This window comes from Hemicordylus capensis, chromosome 2, assembly GCF_027244095.1.
Source record: "Hemicordylus capensis ecotype Gifberg chromosome 2, rHemCap1.1.pri, whole genome shotgun sequence".
Taxonomy (NCBI): Eukaryota; Metazoa; Chordata; class Lepidosauria; order Squamata; family Cordylidae; genus Hemicordylus; species Hemicordylus capensis.
The window spans coordinates 158,120,871-158,146,796 of NC_069658.1; the positions used below are offsets into that span (position 1 = coordinate 158,120,871).

The 25,926-nt window shown below is 47.8% G+C and overlaps 3 long non-coding RNA genes across 4 annotated transcripts in view; 1 reads left to right on the forward strand and 2 right to left on the reverse strand.

The window, feature by feature from the left end:
• The first annotated feature begins 795 nt into the window (after positions 1–795).
• On the forward strand, positions 796–3,587 carry LOC128347231 (uncharacterized). Its single transcript, XR_008317453.1, has 2 exons — positions 796–2,185; positions 2,432–3,587. It is a non-coding gene; the product is annotated as an uncharacterized LOC128347231 (long non-coding RNA).
• Positions 3,588–4,118: 531 nt separating this feature from the next.
• Positions 4,119–21,563, reverse strand: LOC128347230 (uncharacterized). Its single transcript, XR_008317452.1, has 4 exons — positions 14,666–21,563; positions 12,850–12,941; positions 6,523–12,308; positions 4,119–4,575 (listed from the first exon to the last, which is right to left on the reverse strand). It is a non-coding gene; the product is annotated as an uncharacterized LOC128347230 (long non-coding RNA).
• Positions 21,564–22,489: 926 nt separating this feature from the next.
• LOC128348036 (uncharacterized) overlaps positions 22,490–25,926 on the reverse strand; it is a 30,733-nt gene continuing 27,296 nt past the window's right edge. For both annotated transcript variants that reach the window (XR_008317887.1, XR_008317888.1), the window contains one exon: positions 22,490–25,389. This is a non-coding gene — a long non-coding RNA (uncharacterized LOC128348036). The remainder of the gene's footprint in view (positions 25,390–25,926) is intronic.

Sequence of the window (25,926 nt, forward strand, 5' to 3'; positions counted from 1 at the left end):
TATGTCTATTTTGTTATGTAAAAAGAGATATTTGCAGACTGGATTGGGCAAGGTTCAGACCTCAATGTGAGACTAGACTTAAATTTGCATTCTGATTGGGCAAGACCTCCAGGGTTTTTAAATTCTATGTCGATCAAAATGGGCAAGATCTCTAGGATTTTTAAACTGACGGGAGAAGCTAAGAAGAAGGAGAGAAGAGACTCTACAGTGGGAGAACCACTTTGGGAAGAGCAGGATCAGACCCTTTATCATTTCGGTTTCCCTCTTCTGCTGCACCTTCTTCAGTTCGACAGTATCGCTTTTTTGGTAATCTGGCGACCGGAAGGATACACTGTAAGTATTCCAAATGTGGCAAAATACCAGGCTCTAGTTTCCCCAGGCACCATGAAATTGGGGCACACACCCCATGCAGTGGGGACCGAGCAAGCCGTAAAAAATGACTCCTCCTCTTCCTGGCCCCAAAGCCAGAGCAGACTCGCCCACCAGCCCTGTTCAAAGCAGGCCTTGACCAGCCACAGTAAGCATTGGAACCCTGGCCCAGTTTGAGCAGGGAGAACAGTATGACTGGTCTCCTCCTCCCTCAGGGTTTCCATCTTGCCCTGACCTTGCAGCTTTCAAAGCAACCCAACCGATGTGCCAGGCGTTAGTATATGATCAGGACTTGGCTTCCAAACCTCACCCAGACTAAAGGTCCGTGGGGGAAACTTGAGCAATCTCTTGCTTCTTTCCCTACCTTATGAGACAGTGGTGAGGTTAAATCATGAGTGGGGAGCACAGGAAGAGATGGATGTACATTGCCCCAAGCTTTTGGCCAAAGGGTGAAATGAACAATTACTCAGAACATTGCCTAACACAATGTCTGTATCATTTACAGTTACTTCTGAGGAACAGCTACAACTGGAAACAAGGTCAGCTTCATGTTGTTGTTGTTGTTGTTATAGCCCAGTAAGCTTCCAGACCACCTTGGGTTTATTCTCTCTTTTTGACAGTTAAAGCACCACATTTTCATTGATGCCAGGAGATGTTGAACAGTAGGGCACACATCCTGGGGTGCCTCTGTTATGGCACAAGAGATATTCCCAGACTGATTGGGCAAGGTTCGGACCACAATGTGTGTCTGGACATTTAAATTTGCATTCTGATTGGGCAAGACATCTAGGGTTTTTAAATTCTGTCTTGATCGAATTGGGCAAGATCTCTAGGATTTTTAAATTGTATATGGAATTGGGCAAGATCAAGGCCTGTGTGGGCCTCGATTTCTAAATTGCATCCCCCAGCTTGACCTTTACAATTGTATTCTGATTGGGCAAGACCTCTAGGGTTTTTAAATTCTGTATGGAATTGGGCAAGATCAGGGCCTGTGTGGGCCTCGATTTTTAAATTGCATCCCCCAGCTTGACTGAGCACACAATCTCTAGGTTCCCTTAGAGTGAATTGGGCATGATACCATTTTTTTAAAATTCCATGTTTGGGCAGCTTTAAGCCAGTGGACTGGAGTCCCATGAGCTTGGAATCTCCAATGGCTCAACTGGGCAAGACAATTGGTGTCTTTAAATTCTGTCAGGGCCTTGTGGACATATTTTTCAGCCAAGGGTGTAGTGTTAAATTTGGATCAACTGACCTCCCACTTTTATTCATGCTCATGATAAAGTCTGAATCAAATGGATCACGTTGCGTGTTTTATATGCGCTGTGTCCCAAGGCTTGAGTGACCCATGAAGAGATGAGTTCTTCTTTAGTGCGCTCATGGCCATCTCGGATCCTTATTCCTTACTCAAGGAAAGCATTGATTTTGAATGCTGGGCTCAAGGTTTTGATGCTTTTCTGTCTATTGATAAAATGGAAGGAATCATTTCACATGCAAATGTTTAAATTGGTTGTGTCATGCAAGGGTTTTGAGGACTGTCTGGACTAAAGAAATAGTTTGATTGCCTTGTCAGCAAGAGAGGTGCCTGCAGCCTAGGCGGCAACCATGCTATCTTGCACAGAGACAAAAAGCCTTTTGGAAGGTTGTGTCTTTGTTGAAGATGATGTTTAGCATTTTAGCATTCAAGACTCTTCAGACACGGATTGTGAGAACGCCTGGCCTGAGAAATTGACACCCGAGTGAATGGAGGCGAATGTACCTGCTTAAGTTGAGGAAGGCAGATCACCAAAGGCGGCAGGAGTCCAGTGGTGAGGATGAGGTGAGTAACTGGGCCTGACTGGTTGGATGATGCCCCATCTGTACTGGGCCTTTTCCAAACCAGATGCTAATTTTTTTCCCCTTTAAGTTCGGCACTGACATTTTTATTGAGTTAGTGAAGGGGTGTTGCGACAGCTACTTGGGGAACTCTGGAAATAGGCCCATAATTATGTAAGGATGACCAGAAACTGTATATTTATTAAAATTGACTTGGACCTTTCTTTTTAAAAATATATATATTTTAAAGTAACCTGGAAATTGTACTGTCAGAGTGAATGCAGAAGAAAAGTGACGTAACATCAGAGAATCGCTTTGGAAGTGATGTGAAACTGTGGTAATCTTCTGCCTTCTTTTTCAAATGGTAAGTGAAATAAAGGCAAAAAGTAAGAAATATCTTACATAAAAGATGCATGGGTGAGCAGGCATTTGGGCAAATGGAACCATCCCCCCACCAGCCCCCCAGCCCCAATCAGTGACAAAATGTGGAGCCCCACCACCACATGGAGCTCTAAAATGGGTCGGGAAATCCCGGATGGTGTTCGGGAACTCTGACCCAATGTAGGCTTCCCAACATCGGGACTGGCTGATCCCCGACATCCTCCAACATGGCCCATCTCAGGCCATGACCAACACAACTGATGCAGACTTGAACAGCTGTATATTAAGCACCTTCTCTCTTTCTGTTCCGATTCTGTCCCCAAACTGAGCTGAACAGACCCAAGCCCAGAGATGGAAGGGGAGCTGAAAAGGCTGGAGAACAGCAGAGACGCTCTCAAGGCTGGCTTCTACGAATCCTTCGGTGGACTGCATCCTCCTCATGACTCTGATGACAGTAGCAATGGACCGAGAGAGAACCTACATTATGTGTTCAGGACTACAGAAATCCACCTCCCCTTGGCCTCGTGCAGAGGGGAGGGAGTTTGTCTCAGCCCCGCCCTGCACGAGGCCCAAGAAGCGGGCCGATTGGCCCTTTGGGTTAGGGGGTGGGGTTTCGGCCGGGATGATCCCCGCCGTGTTCTCCTCAGTTTGGGCCAGGCATTCCCCTCCCTCCCTCCCTGGTACAGAGCGGGTCTAGCGACTGGTCGCCCAACGGGGCCGAGTAGGAATTTTTGGCTCCCAACGCATTGGCCACTGATGGGGTTTTTTTTGCCTACTCCGTTCTGTGTTCCAGGTGTGTAGTTAGAGTTAGGCCGGTCACAATGGCAGTAACAGTGTGGGCGGGGTGGTAATTCGAGGGTTTCCCGAGCCAGGGTGTGTCGCCCAGTAAGGTGCTGGGTAGGACGTCAGAGTTCTAACCCGGTCCTCTTGGCCCGCACTGTTCTCTAAGGGTGATTAATCACCTGGTGTTCCAGTCCGCCATGTCTTTTGTTACAGTTAATAAAGTTGTGGCCCTTTTACCCATACTAAGTCTACGTGTCTTCTTGGACTGGGGGCTGGGGAAAAGGATTCCACTTTTGTGTGCTGATCAGGCGCACACTGCCTTGATTCTTCCACTCAGAACAAAACTCATTCCGCGCACAGATGAAAAAGATCTGAGGGAATATTCAGAGGCACTCTTACCCCTGGATTTCTGGGTGAACTCCAAGGCCTCCACACATCCTGGGGGCCCCAACATCCTTTTTAGTCTATCCTGGCCCATTGTTTTCCAGGCGACCGAGCATGACTGTTGCCTGCACCGGAGTTGACTTCTGCTTTAAAGACAATGGGGGGAGTGGGGAAAGAAATATGGATGATGGAAATATGTTACGCTGCATGTTGAAATGTTCCTGCTAATGCATATTTCCATAAATATAACTTTTTTTTATTCATACATTCTTGTTAGTTCAGTTTCTGTTTGCATTCTAAAGAACCCACATGTAAATGATACTGCATGTGTCATGGTGTGTGTGTGTGTGTGTGTGTGTGTGTGTGTGTGTGTGTGTGTGTAAGGGATGGTGCTTAACTTGCTGGGGGGGGGCTCCAAAGGCCTTCAGTTCCAGGCTCCAAAATCACCTCGGTGCACCTCTGGGAAAACTGCAAGGGAAGCTCTGATTCTCTTCTCCACTCAGGGGAAGACAGGGGAAGGTTTTTCTCTCAGTTCCCCATTCTGCTCTACCACTGTGCTATACCAGATAGCACAGTAATAATCGGCCTCATCTTCAGCCTGGATATTGGTGGTGGTTAAGTAGCCGTTGTCTCCAGAGGCAGAACCAGTGAACCGAGCTGGGATCCCTTCTCCTCTGCTGCAACCACTACAGTGCACAAAGCGAAGGGCCTGTCCAGATCTCTGTTGATACCAGTAAAAGCTGCCTCAGCGACCACCACTGCTTTTCCTACAGGTGAGTTTTGCTGTTTGGCCCAGGGACGCAGACTGGGAGGCAGGCTGAGTCACACTTGCCTGGGAATGGACACCTTTACAAAAAAGACAAACCAACACTCAAGATAGCCGTACATTAATGCTGCCTTCATATATCACATAATCATTTTCCCGATGTATACTGAAGATAAATTGCTTTGTGGTCAGAGAGCAATGTGATGCGGGCCCTGCATTCCCTTACCTGAGCAGTAATTGAGAAGCATCAAGAATAACAGAGTCCAGGCCATGGTGAGCTCTCTAGAGCAGTTTAACTGCCTGAAGTCAACAGAGAATCATGCGGGATCTCCCCCTTCCTTCCTTAAATCCTCCATCGCTGAAGAAAAGCCCCTTGATGCAAATTTGTTCTGTGATCATTAGCTCTGCTGGAGCTTCATAAAGTAAAGTAAAGTTGTGCTGTCAAGTTGGTGGCTACCCCTGGCCACCATAGAGCCCTGTGTGATTTTCTTTGGTAGAATACAGGAAGGGTTTGCCATTGCCATCTCCCACACTGTGTGAGATGATGCCTTTCAGCACCTTCCTATATTGCTGCTGCCCAATAGAGGTGGTTTCCATAGTCTAGGGAACATACCAGTGGGGATTCGAACCGGCAACCTCTGGCTCCCTAGGCAAGTTACTTCCCCACTGTGCCATTAGGTGGCTTGGAGCTTCATAACCTCTCTGAAAATACGTCTTCCTCTAGGAACATAGGAAGCTGCCTTATATTAAATCAGACCACTGGTCCATCTAGCTCACTCCTTTCTATACAGACTGTTAGCAGCTTCTCCAAGGTAATATAGGTGAAGAGATGAAATTTTTTCAAATCTAAGCTATATAGCAATGTAGGATTCAAATAAAGAAACAGAACACACAATTTGCTGTGTATGCTAAACACCTTTTGGAGTTTTTTTTAATCTTCAGAGATGATTCATAGATGTAATGAATAAATAAATAGCCATACAAGTCCTATTTAAACACATTTTGAGAACGTAACCACCAAGGACTTTGATTTTCCTCCACATGTATGGACTCCTTACAATCATTACATAAATGTTAATTTCCTTTGCAATTGAGAGAGCCAGGCAACTGCAATTTTTTTTTTAAATTACATACATTGATTGATTGATTGATTGATTGTTCAAATAACAACCTCCTTCTACCTGGGTTCTACCCGGATTTGGGTGCTGTGTGTACTCCCAATTTTCAGTTGTGTGGAAGCAAGGTTGGAGGAAAACCTGGGTAGCTTTTCCTCCTACCTTGCTTCCACACAATCGCTTCTCCACAACCAAAAATTGGGAGCACAGATAGCTCCCAAACCCAAGTAGAACACAGTTTTGGGTTGTGTGAATGACCCCGATATGTGACTAGAGTTTCTGCATTTAACCATATGTGTACTTTGGCCCTGAGTGGCACAAGGCAAAGCAGAACCCCTCTAAAGGAGACAGTTGCAGGCACAGAACACATTCAGGTTAGGGAGCCCTCACTTTGAGAAGGAGGAATGAAGGTTTTTGTCTCAGTTCCTCATTCGCCTGTGCCACTGTGATACACAGCAGTACTCCACTCCCTGGCCCCACAGTAATAATTGGCCTCATCTGCAGCCTGGATGTTTGTGATGGTTAAATAGCCGGTATTCCCCGATGCAGACTCAGTGAACTGATCTGAGGCCCCTTCTCCCTTCTTCCTGGTGTCGTAAATCAGAAGGCGAGGGGCCTGTCCAGGCTTCTGTTGATGCCAGTAGAAGTAGTCACCCCAGTTATTACCACTGTGTCTTGTGCAGGATAGTTTAACGGTTTGGCCCAGGGACATGGACTGAGTGGCCAGCTGATTCACCGTTGGCTGTGTCCTGACACTTTTACAAGAAACACAAAACAGCAATCATGGCCTTAGTACCTTCTCCCTGCTCTCAGATAGCACATCATCGCTAGGTTTCTCCCTTAAATACAGAGCATCAATTGCTCTGCAGTCTGTGCTTCAGGTTATGCAAACTGCATCCTCCACACCCTTACCTGAGGCATAACTGAGAAACATGAGAAGAAACAGGGACCAGGACATGGTGGTGAAAGGTGAGGCAAGAGTGTAGATCTGTCTGGAATCTTCCTTCTTTCTTACATCCCCAAGGAACTGAAGAATGGTCCACCATGCAAATCTGCTCACGCTCATTGGCTGTGGTCAAAATGGAACTCTTCCACTGGAGGAGGTGATACCTGAGCTCAGCCAATGACATGAGGTCAAGGTTGACCTCAATGGCATGAGACCAAGCTTGATCCATGATTTAATGTAAACGTAAAACCATAAATTGATGCAATGTAAGTTGCCATAAGTTGCATTCATTTCCTGTAATTGTATATATTTTTTCTTTTTGTTTCTGTTTTTGTTTTCTGGTCGTGGACTGTAATAAATGTTAGCTAATCTCAAAAAAGAATGAAAAATGAAAGGCAATAAATGGCCATTGGGAGGATATACCACACTCTTCCACTGATTAATTTTGTTTGTTACAGAGGGTGCATTTTCTTCTTGATGGATGAAAACGGATATGAACGGGGCCTGTCTCTAAACCATCCCAGAGTTCCAGACTATGTTCTTGGGTAGAGAAAGACATATTTTGGACCTTGATTGAAGCATAAATAGACAATAGAAATAGATTGGCCTGGAAGCCAATGTTAAGAGAGTCCTCTACTCCCTTACCTGAGTAATAACTGAGAAGGGCAAGAATGCCCCTTCCCCTGGCCTCGTGCTGGGGGAAGGGTGATTTGTCCCACCTCCCTAGCATGGGCCCCAAGAGGCTCCAGATTGGGCCTCAGCGTCTGGTGGGCGGGGCTAAGGTTGCTGTTCCGGCAGCTCCCCACCCCGAAGGATCAGTTTGGAGCGTGATTCCTCCACCCTCCTTCCCCTAGGAGTAGAGCGAGTCTAGAGGCTGGTTGCATTCCTTGGGGGCCAAGTAGGAATCTTTGGCTCCCAACGCATTGGCCATGTTGGGGGTTTTCTCCCGCCTACTCCGTCCTGCTACACTAGTATCAATGGTTAGCTAGTTAGGTCACGGCTTGGCAGAGACAGTGCGGGATGGGTGGCAAGTAGATGAGATGGAACATCAGTGAGTACCCTTGGACAGTCAAAACGGGTGATTGGTCAATCGTTCACTTGTGGTTTGTGCAGCCCGGGGAGGAAGATTCGCCATGAAACCTGCTTCAGGCACTTCACATACCCATGGGCTGTGTGGTCCGGGGTGTGCGAAGATCTGGAAGGATCCAGGCCCCCTTGGGGGTTGGCCATGAAGGTAAAGGAGAAGGTTTTCCACCTGCTGACTTCCTGAGCCAGGGTGTGTCGCCCAAGCAAGGCACGGGGGAGGACACGGTAGTCCAAACCCGGTCATTGCTAGGCCCCGCACTGTCTTGGGGAGGTGGGCTTAACCCTATCCAGTCCGCTAATCTAATTATAGTTTATCAATAAAGCTGTGACCCCTTTTACCCACTACATTTGTTGTCCGTGTCTTCTTGGGGGCCGGGGTCTGGCGACAAAGCACAGAGCCCGGGCCATGGTAAGCTCTCTCTTGAGGAGCGAGCTTTCTGAACCCATCAGATAACAGGGTGGGACCTTCCATGTCGGCTCTTCAATCCTCTGGAGCCACAGAGTGACACCCCCCATGCAAATTTGCCTTACGGTCATTGGCTTGCTTTCCAGGTCGTGTCTCCCCTGAGAATCTGAGTTGCTCAAGTCAGTCCAATGATCATAGGAGAAATGTGTGTAAAGGAGATGATGCCAGATTTTGGAAGAAGCTGCTTACTTTGCCCTGGATCAAAATCAGGCCGTGGTAGCAGAAATCACAATGAAAAATGTCCCCAGGGACATAAAGAAAGGGCGTTTTCAGAAACCATACCAGGAACTCCAATCACAATTTATTTTAGCTGGGGATGATGGGAGTTGTAGTTCCTCAACACCTGGACAGCCAAGGTTGCCCACTCCGGCCTGAAGGAGAATATCTTACAGCAGAGAGTGCTCCCATGTATTTTATTTATTTTTACATTTTATATTCCGCTCTTCCTCCAAGGAGCCCAGAGCGGTGTACTACATACTTGAGTTTCTCCTCACAACAACCCTGTGAAGTAGGTTAGGCTGAGAGAGAAGTGACTGGCCCAGAGTCACCCAGCAGGTCTTATGGCTGAATGGGGATTTGAACTCGGATCTCCCCGGTCCTAGTCCAGCACTCTAACTACTGCACCACGCTGGCTCTTGGATGTAGTCACCCATCTAAAAGCAAACCAGCATGGACCCTGCATAGCAAAAAGAACAATCCATGCTCCCTTCCACAAGACCAGATCTCTTCCTCAGAGCCTCGAGTGCAGATTCTATGACCATATGAAGCTCTGATTCAAAGCAGTTCTAATATGGGCCTGCCTCCATTTGTTCTGGAGCGGCTGGCTTTATTTTCAGAATGGATAGAAGCACATATGGATGGGTCCCATTCTAGATCGGACTAGAGTCCCAGGCTATGTTCTTGCATAGAGGATGATGTTCTTGCATAGAGAGGAGAGCTGGTCTAGCAAAGAGAGCTGGTATTGTGGTGGCAAGCATGACCTGGCCCCCTAGCTAAGCAGGGTCCAACCTGGTTGCATTTGAATGGGAGACCACATGTGTTAGCAAGCATGACTTTTCCCCTTAGCTAAGCAGGGTCTGCCACAGTTGCCTATGAATGGGAGACCACATGTGTGATCACTGTAAGATATTTCCCTTAGGGGATGGAGCTGCTCTGGAAAGAGCTTCTAGCTTCCAAGTTCCCTCCCTGGCAGCATCTCCGAGACAGGGCTGAGAGAGATTCCTCTCTGCAGATTTTGAGAAGCTGCTGCCAGTCTGTGTAGACAATACTGAGCTAGATAGACCAATGGTCTGACTCAGTATATGGCAGCTTCCTATATTCCTGTGTTCCTATATGTACTTGCATTCTATCTCTATACCTGATGGCGTTCAGTCAGGAAGGCCCAGAAAGAGCACCCATGGATGGCGAATGTTCTCCTGCTCCCCTTCACCACCCATGTGTGACCACACATGTGGCTTCTGGGCATCCTTCATTTGGTGCTAAGTTGGGAAACTGGCCAGACATCCCCTCCAGAAGGCTAAAGTGGGAATCTCAAGCTTCCTATTGCAATGCATTCCAAGCAATGGCAGTGAGCTTGGCTTAATAGTTTAAAACAAGGCACTTGGACACAATCCAGTCCCTGACTTCTGCCCCCTAAGAGTGACTCATGGACTCAGTGAAGCCCAGGACATGTGCAAGCAGGAAAGGAAGGAAGGAAGCACACACACACTCTTCAGCACAAGAATGAACTGGGGGTCAGGATGTCAGCCTTTCCAAAAATGAACACATTGCAGCAGGCTATTGTAAAGTATGGGATCTGGATTGGACAACTAACTTTGCTGCCTTTAATCCAGAGGCCTATGTAAAGTGAGTTCTCCACACCCTTAATGGAGCAGTGATGAGAGGTAAGGGCGGTCCTTCCATGAGGCAAGGTCAGGCAGTTCCCTCAATGGGCAGATTATTGGGATGCCCGAGGGGCAGCAAGATGGCTACTGCTGCTCTCATTACCTAGGCACTTTTAAAAACAATCCTTACAAAACAATTTTAAAAACAGTCTAAAACCATGAACAACGAAAACATGTAAAGCCGTTAGAAAACCCTGGAAGGCCAGGGAGTTATTCGCACCTGGCTTCATGCTTCAGGGTCAATGTTGAGTGAAGACACTTCGAATCACACTCGCGACAAGGAGGGAAGCAGCCCCTCCCCTCTGCTCTCAGGTTTTCTTTTGGTGCAAGTTCACATCGCGTGCCTCCGTATTTTCCTTCTAGCCAATGGCGGGGTGGGGAGAGAGATTTCTAAAGCCTCTATCTGCATTCCTAAAAGATTATATCCCTCTTCTCATGTGAATGATTCTACGTCAATGCCTCTCCCTATTTGCTCTGGTGTTTTCAGAAAATCTCATTAAAAGCAGCATTTAAAAAACCCAGAAATACATCGAGATAAGCTAGAATTTGGGAGACAAAGCCCGATTTGTGTGTGGAGTGCTTCAAAGAATAATATTTGCAGCTGCTTGAGTCCCGAGCACTTGCTATGCACTGGTGGTTGAGATTTGGAAGGTTGTGATTTTACGAAGGAGACCTGTCTTTTCTGAAATAGGGAGGTCCTAGAAGGACGAAAGGAACGGTTAGTTGATTGAGAGTAGCTGGAAGGACAAAATGATATAGCAGCAGCAGCAGAAGAAGAAGAGGATTTGTTGCCCCTTGAGGAATTGTAGGCAGGTTGTTGGGAGGTCATAGGTCTTGCCATATTTTTCAGTTTTTGTCTCCTTTCCATTTTGTCTCCTTTCCAACAAGGGCCTGGCCATCAAAAGGTCAAATTCTCTCTTCTTCTTCCTCTTGTTCCAGGTGCCAATGTAGGTGAACACATCCATGTGTGCCAGCGAGGAGTTGCTGCAGCAAACATTGAATGAACAGTCAGTGGCATGGCGAGACGTATATGGAGGAGCTGTTTGGAAAGGGGACAGGCCCAAGGGCATCTGCTTTTCTGCCTTCTGTGTCAGATGCTGCTGAATGGATTCTGTTCTTTGAACAGGACTGAGCAGAGTCCATTATAATGGAGTGAGGAGTAGGATGGCACAGAAGGAACTGATTGTCCCTGGCTTGAACCTTGTAAAAAAACCTTCCAGCTTCTGAGAGGTAGGTGGCAAAAATGCCCAGCAAGCGTTGACAATGTCCATTCAAGCAGAGTTCAGTGGTAGGAAGAAAGAGTGCAAAGTTCCAGCATCAGTTGGCCCAAAAATGGGATCAGGAGGAGATTTAGGAGGTTCGTTAACCTGGATATGTAAAGAGGTAGCCATATAGGCCACTTGGTCAGTGAAGAGCTTCAGGTACTCCGAGGGAGGCAGAGGCTTTGGATCTTCAATTAGATCTGAAGGTGTGGAACCCCATGCGATGTCCAGGGCTGTTTCTGCATCTTCCTCTGAGGCGGATTCTTCAGTCGAGGAATCCGGTGGTAGGAGGTCAAAGTCCAGCTGCTTAGGTGGTTGACTTCTCTTATCTCTTGACTGAGACCAAGACCTGCAGTGCTGAGGAGAGTATGATCAGGACCGAGAGTCTGGATGGTGCAATCTCCCCGGATATTGGTTTCGATGTGGAGCCCAAGAGCAAGGGTGGAGATAGCGTTCTCTATCATCAGTGACAGATCTGTCATCGAAGATGTAAGTGGAACGATCAGGCATGATCAGATGGAACGTAGTCTCAGTGTCGACGTTCTCAGTAGCAATACACCGGATCCTATGGAATAGCATTTAGGAGAGTACAGATGGTGAGGGGATTCCCTGTGACCCGGAGAGCGTTGGTATCACGTAGGGTCTCTTCTATATAGTTGGTATCGTGCAGGGCATGCTTTTCAGTCGGTGTTGAGAAGACCAGCTAGGGTTGATGGTATAATCCTCCATTTGAGCTGGGTTGGAGTCACGTTCAGGATTGGAGGGTGATCTTGGTGTGACTTCTCTGGTGTCTCTCTTGTTGGGAATGGAGCGGTCTCTCGAGTCTATGTTGGGAGCATCATGTTCCCCGCTTTGTCACTGTGCAGGCTTAGGGTCTGCAAATACCAAAATCACCTTTTTTGGAATCAGAGCTGATGACTAAGATTTTTTGTGATTTTAGGCAGTTGAGATATTGGGGTGGGAGTGACGAGCTTGACGGGCTGCACTCTATTGGCAGCACAGTGTAGTGTTTGCATTAACTTAGGAATCTTTTCATTTGTAGTTGGTGAAAGATGCTGAGAATAAAAAGAAATATAGAACAACTTTATTTAGTTAGGATGCACATTCCAAAGTCCTGGGGAACCCTAGAAAAGGCTCGGTTTCAGGTCAGCAACAGCTGAGCCAGTGGCAACTGCCACCGAACTTCCCCAGATGATCTGAATAGGCAGCAGCAGGGTTCATGAAGAAGGTGGCATTTCCTTTAATATTTTGGGCCCAAGCCCCAGAGACCAGTCTGGCTGCTGCATTCTTTATACATTCTGCATACTACAGACAAAAACTGTCCAATGTACAGTGCATTGCACTAGTGCAGTCTGGATCTTACTTGCATATGCACCACTGTTTCCAGGTGGTCTATCTCCAGGAATGGATGTAGCTGGCGTATCAGCCTAAGCTGACAGAAAGGCCGGCCACTGCCTCAACCTGAGAGACCAGGAAGAGGCTTGGGTCCAGAAGTACTGCCGGACTACATACGGGCTCTTTCTGGGAGAGTGTAACCCCATCCAAAACAGGCAGATCTGAGCCACTTCCTAAGTCCCAACTTCCCACCATGAATACCTCTGTCTTCCTTGGATTCAGCCTCAGTTTGTTCTCCCTCATCCGGCTCATCACAGACTCCAGGTAAGTCTTTCGGGAAGTTAAGCCATTTCCTAATGAAGTTGACATGGAGAAAGAGGTTTGGGTGTCAGCATATGGGTAACACCCTGCACCAAATCCCTGACGATCTCCCCCCACCGTTCCATGTAGATATTAAAAAGCATTGGAGATAGAATGGAGCCCTGTGCAACCCCATACAATAGCTCTCATTTGGAAGAGCAACAATCTCCAAGCAACAGCATCTGGGACATACATGAGAGGAAGGAGTGGAGCCACTGCAAAGCGGTGCCTCTCACTCCCTACCCCTTCAGGCACTCCAGGAGGTGCCATGATTCACTGATATCAAAAGGATCTGAGAGAGATCCAAAAGGATCCACAGGGTCATACTCCCCCTGTCGATTCCCAATTGGAGATCACCCAACAGGCCATCCAAGTCCTTCTAAACCCCATAGCCCACCCGAAAGCCATTCTGAAATGGGCCCAGATCATCTGCTTCTTCCAAGACTGCCTGGAGCCGAGATGCCACTACCCTCTCAATCTCCTTGCCCTACCATGGGAGGTTGGAGAAATGCCTAGAATGGGATCCAATGCAGGTTCCTTCAACAGTGGTCTAACCATCGCCTTCCTGAGGCAAGGAGGCATCCTGCCCCTCCTCAGAGAAGTATTAATGATGCTTCCAAGACCCTCTCCAATAACCTCCTTGCTAGATTGTATAAGTCATGTTGGGCAAGGATCAAGAAAACAGGTAGTCAAGTGAAGTTTCCTAAGCAGGTTGCCCACATCCTCTGCACTCACAAATGGAAAATGATCCAATTTCACTGTGCAAGAGGAGCTGCTGGACACCTCCACAGTAGGCTCTGCAGTACCTGTAGAGTCTAGTTCAGTTCGATGAAGAGAGTTTTCATCTGCAAAAATCTCATTTGAAATGTCACAACGGGTAGCTGATGGATCCCAATACTCATTCAAGGGGGGAGGGCCATACACTAGCCCTTTCACAACTCGAGACAACTCTGCTGAATGTGAACTTGCAGAAGCAATGCGGGCAGAAAAGAACTGCTTCTTTGTGGCACGCATTTGATTGATGGATTAAGTGCCGTCAAGTCGGTGTCGCCTCATAGCGACCACATCATTTTGAGAATGGAAAGGCAAAATGTTCAGAGTAAAAAATGATTTTGCAGTCCCATGAATTCTTTGTTTTGCATCAATATTGTGTTTCTGTATCTTGTACCTTCTTCACATACCAAGTAATATAGCTAGCCCTGCTAACTTGGCCAAGAGGCTAACTTGGCCAAGAGGCACCTACAGGAGCTTCTGTAGGGTGAGATCACTGCGCTTGGAATTTGAGCAAAAGCTTTGCAGAGCCTGCACATGATTGCTGTCTGGAACACAAGACCAAAGGCATGGAATCAGGATGACAGAAATGGGGATCTGCTGAGTCAAAGACAGCAGCCAAAACAGGAGGTTCATTTAGGCCAGGTGGGCCAACGTATATGACGACACTTGGCTTGGTGGATCCTGGGTGGTTTAGACCTGCATTCAATGTTTGTGTGCAATTCCATATGGGAACACGAACCAGTGATCCTGTTCATATGCATGCACAAAAGGTGTCAGGGTTTCCATATGAGAGCCACTTTCACTTTGACAAGCAACACGACTATAACACGGGGTGGGGGGGGAACAAACATAAAATTGTAACCCTCAAAATAGTTTGCATTTGGGAAGACTTATTACTGAATGACCTCAAACCTGAAAGAAAGAGCCAGCTATTTGTACTTACATTCAATAAAACGAGAGGGAGAGAGAGTCCTTTCCTCTAGGAACTGGGATGGCTGTTTTGGAATTTGGACTGTTAGCCCATCCATCAGTAGTTCTAGCCTGTCATGAAAGAAAGAATGTCACATGATCCAGGCCAGTCAATCTAATACAGCAGAAGTGACTTTCTTTCCAACTAGTATCATTAAGGGGAGATAGAAAAATACCCAACCCACCAACCAACCACTAGCAAAGTTGTACATCAGACACATAAACCTGGTCTACAAGGACAGCTGGTCTTGTGGTAGCAAGCATGACTTGTCCTCACAGCTAAGCATGGTCTGTCCTGGTTGCATATGAATGGGAGACTTGATGTGTGAGCACTGTTAAGATATTCCCCTCAGGGGATGGAGCCGCTCTGGGAAAGCAGAAGGTTTCAAGTTCCCTCCCTGGCTTCTCCAAGATAGAGCTGAGAGAGATTCCTGCCTGCAACCTTGGAGAAGCCGCTGTCAGTCTGTGTAGACAATACTGAGCTAGATGGACCAATGGTCTGACTCAGTATATGGCAGTTTCCTATGTTCCTTTCCTCTAGGAATTGGGATGGCTGTTTTGGAATTTGGGCTTTTAGCCCATCCATCAGTAGTTCTAGGCGTCATGAAAGAAAGAAAGAAAGAAAGAAAGAAAGAAAGAAAGAAAGAAAGAAAGAAAGAAAGAAAGAAAGAAAGAACACAAGATCCAGGCGGGTCAATCTAATACAGCAGAAGTGACTTTCTTTCCAAATAGTATCATAAAGGGGAGGTAGAAAAATACCCAACCCACCAACCAACCACTAGCACAGTTGTACGTCAGACATATAAGCAGCAAGTACAGTCTGTCACTTTCCATTCCAATTCTCTGAAAAAACTCACTCATTCACAAGAAGCAACTCCAAAGCTCACAGCACATAGGCAACTGAGCAGGAGGAAAGTATCTTTTTTCCAGAGACTTGCATTGGAGGATAAAATGGGGCACAAGCTGGGGCAAGTCATCGCCCCCTCTCCCTGTTATTTATTCTGTTTTTCCTCAGCATCCAGCCCTCAGAGGGATACCTGCATTCATTCACGGGGGTTCCCAGAGTTCACCTGTCTATCGACAGACCTATCTTCCATTAATTGGCGTAATTCTTAAGTGAAGTCAGTGGCACTCCCGACATCTCGAAGGGAATCGCGCAACGTAAAGATGCATTGTGCAAAGCAGTCTGTCCTGAATCTACTGCCACTGGGTTACTTCAAGTTCTATTATTATTATTTATTTACACAGTCAAACAGGTGTTATTGACTGGTTTGTTTTATCCAGACATCGAGTCCTTCCCTGGGATGGCTGAATTTTATGGTCAATGTTGTTGCTATTGTTATAGATATCATCGCAGAATATAGGCTGTTCCCAGTAAAGTTGCTTTTTGTAACTGGCTGATGGTGATTTCTGTGGCCCCTATGGTGTTGAGGTGCTCTTCAAGGTCTTTGGGAACTGCACCCAGGGCGCCAACTACCACTGGGATTAGTTTGGTCTTTTTCTGCCACAGCCTTTCAATTTCAATTTGTAGATCTTTGTATTTGGTGATTTTTTCTATTTCTTTTTCTTCTATTCTGCTATCCCCTGGTATTGCTATGTCGATTATTTTAACTTGTTTTTCTTTCTTCTCGACTACAGTTATGTCTGGTGTATTGTGTGGCAGATGCTTGTCTGTTTGTAGTCGGAAGTCCCATAATATTTTTACATCTTCATTTTCTTCAACTTTTTCAATTTTATGGTCCCACCAATTTTTGGCTACAGGTAGCTTGTATTTTTTGCAGATGTTCCAGTGTATCATCCCTGCTACCTTGTCATGCCTTTGTTTGTAGTAAGTCTGTGCGATCTTTTGACAACAGCTGATTAGGTGGTCCACTGTTTCATCTGCTTTTTTCCAAAGGCGGCACTTGCTGTTTGTTGTGGATTTTTTGACTTTTGCTCTTATTGCATTTGTTCTTAGTGCCTGTTCTTGTGCAGCCAGTATTTAACCCTCTGTTTCTTTCTTCAAGTTGCCATTCTGAAGCCATTGCCAGGTCTTGGTGATGTCTGATTTTCCACTTATATTGTGCAAATATTGACCATACAGTGGCTTCTTTTCCCATTTTTCTGCTCGGTTCTTGACTTGTTCTTTCTTGTAGGCCTGCTTTCTCTCATTGGTGTTGAATAGTTTTGCGTTATTGACCATTTGAAGTGCATCTTCTTAACTGTCCTTGATATTTTCTTCAAGGCCTCTTTTCTCCTCCTCTACCGTTTGATGGACTTGCAGCATTCCTCTTCCACCTGAGCTGTGAGGGAGGTATAGCCTATCTACATCACTGTGGGGGTGCAGAGCATGATTGATGGTCATTATTTTCCTGGTCTTATGATCTAGCGTCTCCAGCTCTGCCTGGGTCCAGTCTATTATTCCTGCAGTGTATCTGATAATAGGTATAGCCCAGGTGTTTATGGCTTGTATGGTGTTCCCGCCATTGAGTTTGGACTTGAGGATTTTTCTAACTCTCCTGATGTATTCACTTCCAATTTTTCTTTTAACTTCAGTGTGTGCAATGTTATCAGCCTGGAGAATGCCCAAGTATTTGTAATGTTCTTTGTCTTCCAGGTTCTTGATCTTGCTTCCATTGGGCAGCTCTATTCCTTCTGTTTTTCTTATTTTCCCTCTGTTCATTATTAATGCAGCACACTTGTCTAGTCCAAACTCCATTGCTATATCGCTACTGAATATATGGAGAGTGTTTAACAGTGATTCGATTTCTGACTGGGACTTTCCATACAACTTCAGATCATCCATGTAGAGCAGATGGTTGATTTGACTTGATGTTTTAGATGTTTGGTATCTGAGGCCTGTTTTGTTTAGTATTTGTGAAAGTGGAGTCATGGCAATTACAAACAACAGAGGGGATAGTGAGTCCCCTTGGAATATGTCTCTTCTAATGCTAACCTGTCCAAATGTCTCACCATTGATTGTTAACTTTGTACTCCACATGCTCCACCCGCTATCTTGCGGCACTGCTCCACAAGAGCGGCCACGGGAGCCGCAGGATCCTTAGCTTAACTAACACCCTTCGCACACAGCTTGGACTTCGCCGCCTCCTTGAGCCCAAGCGCATCCTGCACCACCAGGTTCAAGGTGTGCGCAACGCATGCCATGTTCACACCGTAAACCTGCCTAGCTGCCTTGCTGATGTTAGCTGCATTGTCTGTCACCATGAAGCCTCGTCAGAGGCTTGACTCCACAGTCAGCCAACCCCCCACCTGGCGGTCCATGATGGCGGCCAACTCACCCGACCTGTGGTCTGTATCCATCGCCTCCACATGCAACACTGCCCAAGAAGGCGTGCATGCATGGGAGGAGCTGGATACAGTGCCAGCAGAGCCAGATGTCCCCTCACCCCCATGCCCCCACCAGTGGGCTGTCAGGGACATGAAGGCAGTGTGCAGCCCGCTGCGGCTAGTCCAGATATCCGCAGTGAAATGCACACTGGTGCTGGGCCCAGCTGCACGCAACCGGGCCAACACAGCCTCCCTGCACGCATGGTACAAGGAGGGGACCACCCTCCTGCTGAAGGTGCTCCTTGAAGGGATCTTGTAATCTGGGGAAAGTAGCTGGAGCAGACGGTGGAAGCCGACATTCTCAACAATGGAAATCGGCTGGTTATCCAAAGCGTTCATCTCAGCAATGGCCCGAGCCACGAGATGTGCTTTTGGGTGATCAGACCGCTTTCCCAGAGATTGCATCCACTGATGACGATCGGTCAGTTTTTCCTGCCTAGGAGCAGGAGCCACTGGCCGCTTGCTGCCACTACTGTTAGTCGAGGCACTGTGCCTACTGCCACTGCCAGCAGAGGTCTCCCCACCTGGGTGCCGCTGGCGCAGGTGCAACAACAGACCCAAGGTAGTGAAGTGCTTAGGGTCCTTGCCTCTGCTGACCAGCGCCTTGCAGTCGGTGCACTCAGCATGGGTGGGATCACCAGGGCGAAGCTCAAAGTGATCTCAGTCCACACTGCTGGACTCTCCTGCGACACGAGGTCGCTTGGGAGGTGGCAGCTTTGCTGGTTCCTTCTCGGGCATGCCACCACCACCACTGACCTCAGAGCTGGCCTGGGAAGGCCCAGGGACAAGTGGGCTTCCCTCCTCCTGAGCCTCCTCAGATGCAACCCTGGGCCCCCCACCCCCCAACAGGGACCGGTGGGGAGGGCGGCAAGGTGGATCTGGCTGGACTGCCAGCCTCCTCCACCAGCACCACCTCCTCAGCAGCCACAGGAAGATCTTCTTCCCTGGCAAATTGGGAGGCCCTCCCCCCTAAATTCTGCCCTGCTGCAGGCTCTGGCATAGGGCCAGGTTGACTCGAGAAGTCTAGCCTGCACGCCGAAGCAGGGCCGGGGGTGACTCGGGGAGTAAGCCCCTCTGGCCGCCCCCTGCCACGACCAGCAGGGAAGAAAAGCCTCCCCCTTCCTTGCAACCTGCCTCTTTCTGCTGCTCTACCAGCCCTCCCAGCCATGGTTTTGGGGCTTCTTTTTAGAATGTAAAAAGGGGGTGGTGGTGGAGTGGATTGGGTTGTCTCAGGGGGCAGGTAGATTCAGAGGGCCAAAAACAGGGGCTGCTGTGATGACTTGTGGACTGGAGTGGAGTGCCTCCTTGCTTAAGGCTGTTTGGCACAAATTCTGTGGCTGGCTAAATCAGAGGTTGCTGTGTAATGTGTATCACACAGAGTTTAGCTAGAGGGACTGGGAGTTAGGTGTGTGTGACACAACAGAAGCAGGATGCCACAGAACAAGAAATAAAATAATGCCACTTAGCTTGTGGCACTGCTGTGCGCACACAGTGCACTGACTGTGGAGGAGTTCTTTAAGGCTGGCTCAGTGCACTCGCCACGAATAACAGGGATTACAGTTATTCTCTGTCTGTGGTTCTGGGAATGGAAGTTAGTTACAAATTTATCAAAATTTAATTACACAGATTAGGATTGCTGGAACAACAATGATGCTGTTGTTGTCAATATCACAGGCACAGAAGATGAAAAAGTAACGGAATTGTGCTGGGCCTACCTACACACAATAGCACTTACATTTATATACCACTCTATAGCTGGAAGCTACCTAAGTGGTTTACAATGATTTAGCATATTGCCCCCCAACATTCTGGGTACTCATTTTACCGACCTCGGAAGGATGGAAGGCTGAGTCAACCTTGAGCCCCTGGTCAGGATCGAACTTGTAACCTTCTGGTTACAGGGGGGCAGTTTTACCACTGCGCCACCAGGGTAGCCACCACTGCGCCACAAGTCAATCAAACAATGTGTGTTTCAATTCACGAATGATGGGCAAAGAAATAACTGGGTGGGCACTGGGCAGGCTAGGGCAGAGGTGTAATCAGGGGTGGGGCAGGCAGGGCACATGCCCTGGGCGCCAGTTGACTTGGGGCACAGAAATGCCTGCCTGGCCCCTCTGCCAGGCCGCCGCCGCCACCACCACCACATTAAAAAAAAAAAAATTTCAATCCCCCACCCCCCAAAAATCAACCCAGTGCACCAGTGGGCCCACTGCTCACATCACCGCCGGCGTCTCTCCAGAGTCTGGCTCCGGGCAGCACCTGTGCCCAGCCACCCCACCCCCCACTCACGCAGGCGCAGAGGTTTATGGCTGCAGCGGGCGGGGGCACCTATTCGCTGGCATGCCCCATGCAGAGGGTGGACAAGGCCCCCTGGGCAAGCGGCACTTCCGCTTCCTTCTTCCCCCGCTCACGACGCTGCTCCTCTCCTTCCAACCTGAACCTTCCCACTGCACTGCTGCAGGCTGCTCTGAGTGCCTCGGCCGGTCTGCATTCTGCCTGCCTGACTCAGTCCCTTGTAGCTGCTCACCACCTCTAATTGGCGTGCTGGCTGCCTGTTCTTTGAGTGCTGCTGTGCTGCTGCCGCCGCCCAAGGGCCATTCGTCCCAGCTGCATTACACACTGACTGACTCTCCAGCAAGTAGTAAACTGCTCGAATCATGATGTCTCAGTCAGTGTGTCGCGCCACGTGCCCTACCCTGCTGCTTTGCCTTGCAGCTCCCTTCTGTCCCAGTCCTGGATAGCATTTTCCTCCTCCCTCTCCCCCAAAGGCTCAAATGTATTATAATCGGCAAAGATCATCTATGAAAGAGGGCGGGCGGGGGCCATTGGGAGAGCAAGCGTGGGACAGAGAGAGAGAGACCTGCTGCCGGGGCAGGGCAGAGGGCGTGCACAACATCAGTTTGCTTTTTAAACTGTAGCCTGAGCTTTCCTCCCTTTCTCCAGAGTAGCTGCTTTGCTAGTCAGATATCCTCCCAGTGCTTGCGGGAAACACACCTGGACTTGGTTTATAAAAGGTTGTTCTTTGCTAAAGACAAGCAGCTGCTCCCTACTGCTTTCCAAACTCAGCGGGCAAATCCCTTCACCGCTCCCTCCTTTTAAAAACGTTTGTCTGCATTAAATCCTTGCAAGCCCTCATAGTTCCTAAAGTGGGGACTCCCAGTAAATTAGCTTAGCTATAGATTAAATGCTTATACTTATTTGCATTTTAAAAATCACTCCAAAAACGGACCCCTTCACCCCCAATATCTAATCCCCGTTCTCTTTCCCAGTTTCCCTTGCTGCAGATCTGATGTCTTTTGGGGCAGGGGCATTTCAGAGTTGCCTTTCAGCTAAATAAAATCGGTGCTTTGCTTTATTCTCGGTTCTGTTTTTTGGTTGGCTTTCATTCTGAAAGAAGGGTGATTCGAGGAGTCTAGGAGCTTGTAAACAGCTTCCAAGGAAGGATAGAGTTGCTGGCAATACAAGCTGTGTGTGTGAGCGCAGTGGTGCAGTAGCGCAGTGGCGCAGGGGCAGGAAACGGTGCCCAGGGCAAGCTCTGCCCCTGAAATTGCACCCTCCCCTGCCCCCCCCAGGCCCCCAAATACCTGCGCCGGCACCCCCCTGGCTGGAGTGAGCGCGGCGGTGGCGGGCGGCGGATCGCCCGCCGAGTGCATCAGAGCGACGCCGAGGCCTGCTGTCTGGCCCAGCGTCGCTTCCCCACTGCGAGGCCTGCGCAGTTGGGAAGTGATGCCAGGCCAGATGGCAGGCCTCGGCGTCGCTCTGCTGCACTCGGCGGGTGATCCGCCGCCGCCACCGCCACACTCGGCGATCCGGGGGGGTCGGGGGGATGCCACTTTTTGGCGCCCCCCACGTGACCCACCGGAGTGGCGCCCAGGGCACGTGCCCTGCCTGCCCCCCCTATCGTTACGCCCCTGTGTGAGTGCCAAGTGGATGTCTTCCTCGATTTTGCTCTCCCTGTGGATGTCTGTGTGATGGTCTGTGCACGCAAGGGCGGGCGGGAGAGAAGCAGCGGCAACAGCCACCTCTGAGAGAGCTCAGCTGGATGCAGAGAAACCCTGAGCTTCTGCTGCAGCCTGGTGAGTCCCAGCAGACAGTAGCTGGGGCGCAGGGGAGGGAAGGCGAGGCGAGGGACCTGCAACTGGCAGAAAGAGGGGTGGGGGGAGGAGGGAGCTTTTCTGGCTCCTCGTGGGGGAGGGGGAGTGAGCTATTCATGAAGTTTTCCTCAGCACTTGCAATGCAAATTCAGTGCTGAGTTGAGCTTGCCTTGTGGCTCTTAGACAAAAGCACCGGAATTTTGCAACAGAGGGGAAAAGGGGTGGAGAATGAGCGGGGTTATGCTTTCCTATAATGCTTCTAGCTTGCAACTCTAGTATCCCCTAGGCAGGGAGTACAGGCAAACGTGACTCTCTCTTGGCAGTTGAACTACAACTCCCATCATTCCCCAGCCACAATCAATTGAGGGTGGGGGTGATGGGAGTTGTAGTTCAACACCTGCAGATCCTGGATATCACTGATAACAGGAGGGTGGGGAAAAGAGAAACGCTCATACTTGTGAAGGGAGAAGAAAACATATCTGCAGCTTACCACTTACTCATGTAACAGTAACAGTATAAATGTCAATAGTCTTCTGTCTCACTTCTACACTCACAACAGTACTTTGCTGAAGCCTTTTAACTGAAATGCTCTTGCAGTTTGAATGCCCCTGTTGGTGCCTGTTCAGCATAAGATTCAGAGCAGAGGGGGAGAGCGATTTTCTTCCCATTTCTCTGATAGAGATTGTTCATCCTTTTTAGGGTCTCTCTGACTTTTTAAAAAAGAGGGGGGGTTTGTCTGATCCCTCACAAAAGCTTTGGTCTTTACTACATATTTAGGTAGCAGTTTGCATAATCCTGCCAAGACCTGTACCTGATGGACCCCATTTACCCCTTTTGGAGTAATTTGTGACTAACCCAGAGAGTAAACAATGAAAAGTCGCAGAAAATAATTTCTTACGCATGTGTAGTCAGGTCTTCTAAGTACACACAAACAAGAGACATTATCAAAACTATTGATGAGAAGAGCATTTGCTTCAAGTCCTTTATCTGAACCTCCATAGTTTCTAAACCTGAAATTGGTTTGAATTAGCTTTGTGTGAGAAGTTATACCCAGTGAACAAGCTCAGGTTGCTTTGCTAGAGTTCAGGATTGGTTGTTGGAGGTAAAGATGCTCTAGAAATATAGAATGTGGCTGGTTGCTTTGGGGATTGTTAGTGTCTTTGAAATTGCGTTAAGAAGAGCCTCTGAAATAAGGAGTGGTGGGAAAACACAGGGAGGTTGTGTTTATATAGATTATATCATTCTTGCATGTGTGTGTCTGAGGTAGAGATCATGTATGAATATGAGCATGTACATATAAGAGATACTAAGCCATCCTTTTTTTTAAATATAAGACTATCTGTAACAACGATTTCTTTTACCATACCTACAATCAATAGGGCTGCCACCTGTTTCCTAAGAGAGATTCTGTGTCTTTAGCAACCACGACAGGTCAAAAATTCAATAGATGCAGATTTCTTGGAACTATACTTTCATGCTAGAAAAAGCTGTACTTATTGAATTTCTGCCTCTCGTGTGTTCAAGCTATAAGAAACTTAGCAAAACACACACACACACACACACACACACACACACACACACACACACTCAAACCACCCCCAGTACCCCAAGATAGTGTCGTTTCCTACATGCTAGTTGGCCCTTTGGCATCTTCCTTGTGAATTCTGTGCAAAGTGTACAGAGTACTGCAGCACTATTCTCTACTTCATCCCATGGGCTGAGGCCATATAATACAACCCCTTTGCTGAAGCTAAACAGATCCAGTTGTAGTCAGTGCCTGGATGTGTAATCACTTGGGAACCCCATGCAGTGTTCCCAGATGTTGTTGACTACAGGTCTCATAATCCCTATGCAAAAGCCATCACAGCTGGGGAATATGGGAGTTGTAGTCAACAACATCTGGGAATCCGTGATAGAGGGAACACTGACCACATATATAGTTGGAATTCCATGATGGAAGAAAGGCGGGATATAAATGGAATGCATAAATAAATGCTTCTCCATCATATGCTTATGAGATGGGCCATTGATATCAGATTCCATACAGTATAGGGTTCATCGGCTTTTAATAGCTGGGTACAAAGCAGTATTTTGGCAGCTATAGTGCTATAGTATTTGGAGATATTACAGCTGAAAACATTCTTCTTCCTACAGTTATAGAATTAAGTAATCCTGTTAATGTTCACATTTTGCAAATAAGGGAATGAGGCTGAGAGAGTTATCTGAAAGATGGGTGTCAGATGTTTGGATGGGGGGGGCACAATTTCAGTGCTTGCCCTGGGTGCTATTTTCCCTATATACGCCACTGGGCTAGGGGCTTTCAATATTTTTTAAAAAGCAACAACACAAAAGTGTATGCAGGACTCAGGATAGGAGGAGTCAGTGCTGAGACCATTGAGCTGAATTAATCCTTTATTAGCGCAAGCACTGGAACAGGCTCAGGCTCCTTTCCTCTTTAAAATAAAATTTCTTGGGAGGGGAAAAAAGAATTATTTATTTAAAGCACTACTAGGCTACGCTTCCAGTCTACTCTACAGTTGAACCACCACCTACTACTACCTAGCTAATGGGGATCCAGCCTATAGACTCTAAGGCAACACACACTGAAGGACCCCTATTTAAAACCCAATCTTCCAAATATCACAAAACTTTTAGAGAACAGTTAAACCCCCAAACCTTAACCTCCCTCCAAACAGGGATAAAATAAACCCCAAATACACAATTGAAGGGAGACTAGAGAAAGATCTGTGTGTGTGTGTGTGTGTGTGGTGGTGGTGGTGTGTGTGTGTGTGTGAAATATAAATGGTTGGGCCACTCTCACTCAGTTGAAGGCTTCTCCAACGCTGGGTCTCTGTAGTCCCCCTCTGAGGGTCTGGTCACAGGAGGATGGCACACTGGGCCTGGAGTGGAAGTGCAGGCAGGCAGGCAGGCAGGCAGGCACAGGCAGCAGTGATGAATGATTTTCTCTTTCCACAGCAGGAAGAAGTTGCAAAAAATCAGGGGGGAAATTTAAAAAGGAGAAAAAAACCCCTCCTTTTCTACCAATATTCTTTCTTACTCAATTTAAAACAAAGACAGAAAATGCAGGAGAGACTGGATGCACAGCCAGCAGGCTGGCCTTGCAGCAAGGCAGATTTTTCTTTAAAAAAAAATAATTTTCCTCCTCCTCTTCTCTTTTTCTCAAAAAAAGGATGAAATTATTGCAGGATGGATGGCACGCTGGGGCTGGAGTTGCTTCAGGCAGGCTGCAGTGATGATTATCCACAGCACGAAGAAGCTGCAAAAAATCAGGGGGGGGGAATATAAAGAGGAGGGGAAAAACCTCCTATTCTACCAATATTCTCTCCTGATCAATTTTTAAAAAGACAGAAAATGCAGGAGAGAGAGAATGGCTGCACAGCCAGCAGGCTGGCCTTGCAGCAAGGCAGATGTTTGTTTGTTTTTAATTCTCCTCCTCATCCTCCTCTTTTCTTCCCCCCCCCCCAAAAAAGAGGCTGAAATCAAGCAGGAAAGGCAGGCAACCAGCAAGGCAGAGCAATGGCATAAATGCTGAACAATAGCGCCCACACAAATCGCTGAGCAAAATGGAGGCAAGGCTGAGTAAGCAGGGCAATAGAGCTCTCTCTTCTCCCACACAAGGCAGCAGAGAGGAAGAAAAAGGCTACTGGTGGCCCTTTAAATACCCTCCTGCAAAGCCCTCCAATAATTGCCCCCACCCTTGACCCTTCCTCCACCTCCCCCTGGCCAATGGGGGTGGTGGTGTTATTTACTAATCAACTAATGTGTAAAACATGACTTAGCCTGACAAAAATAC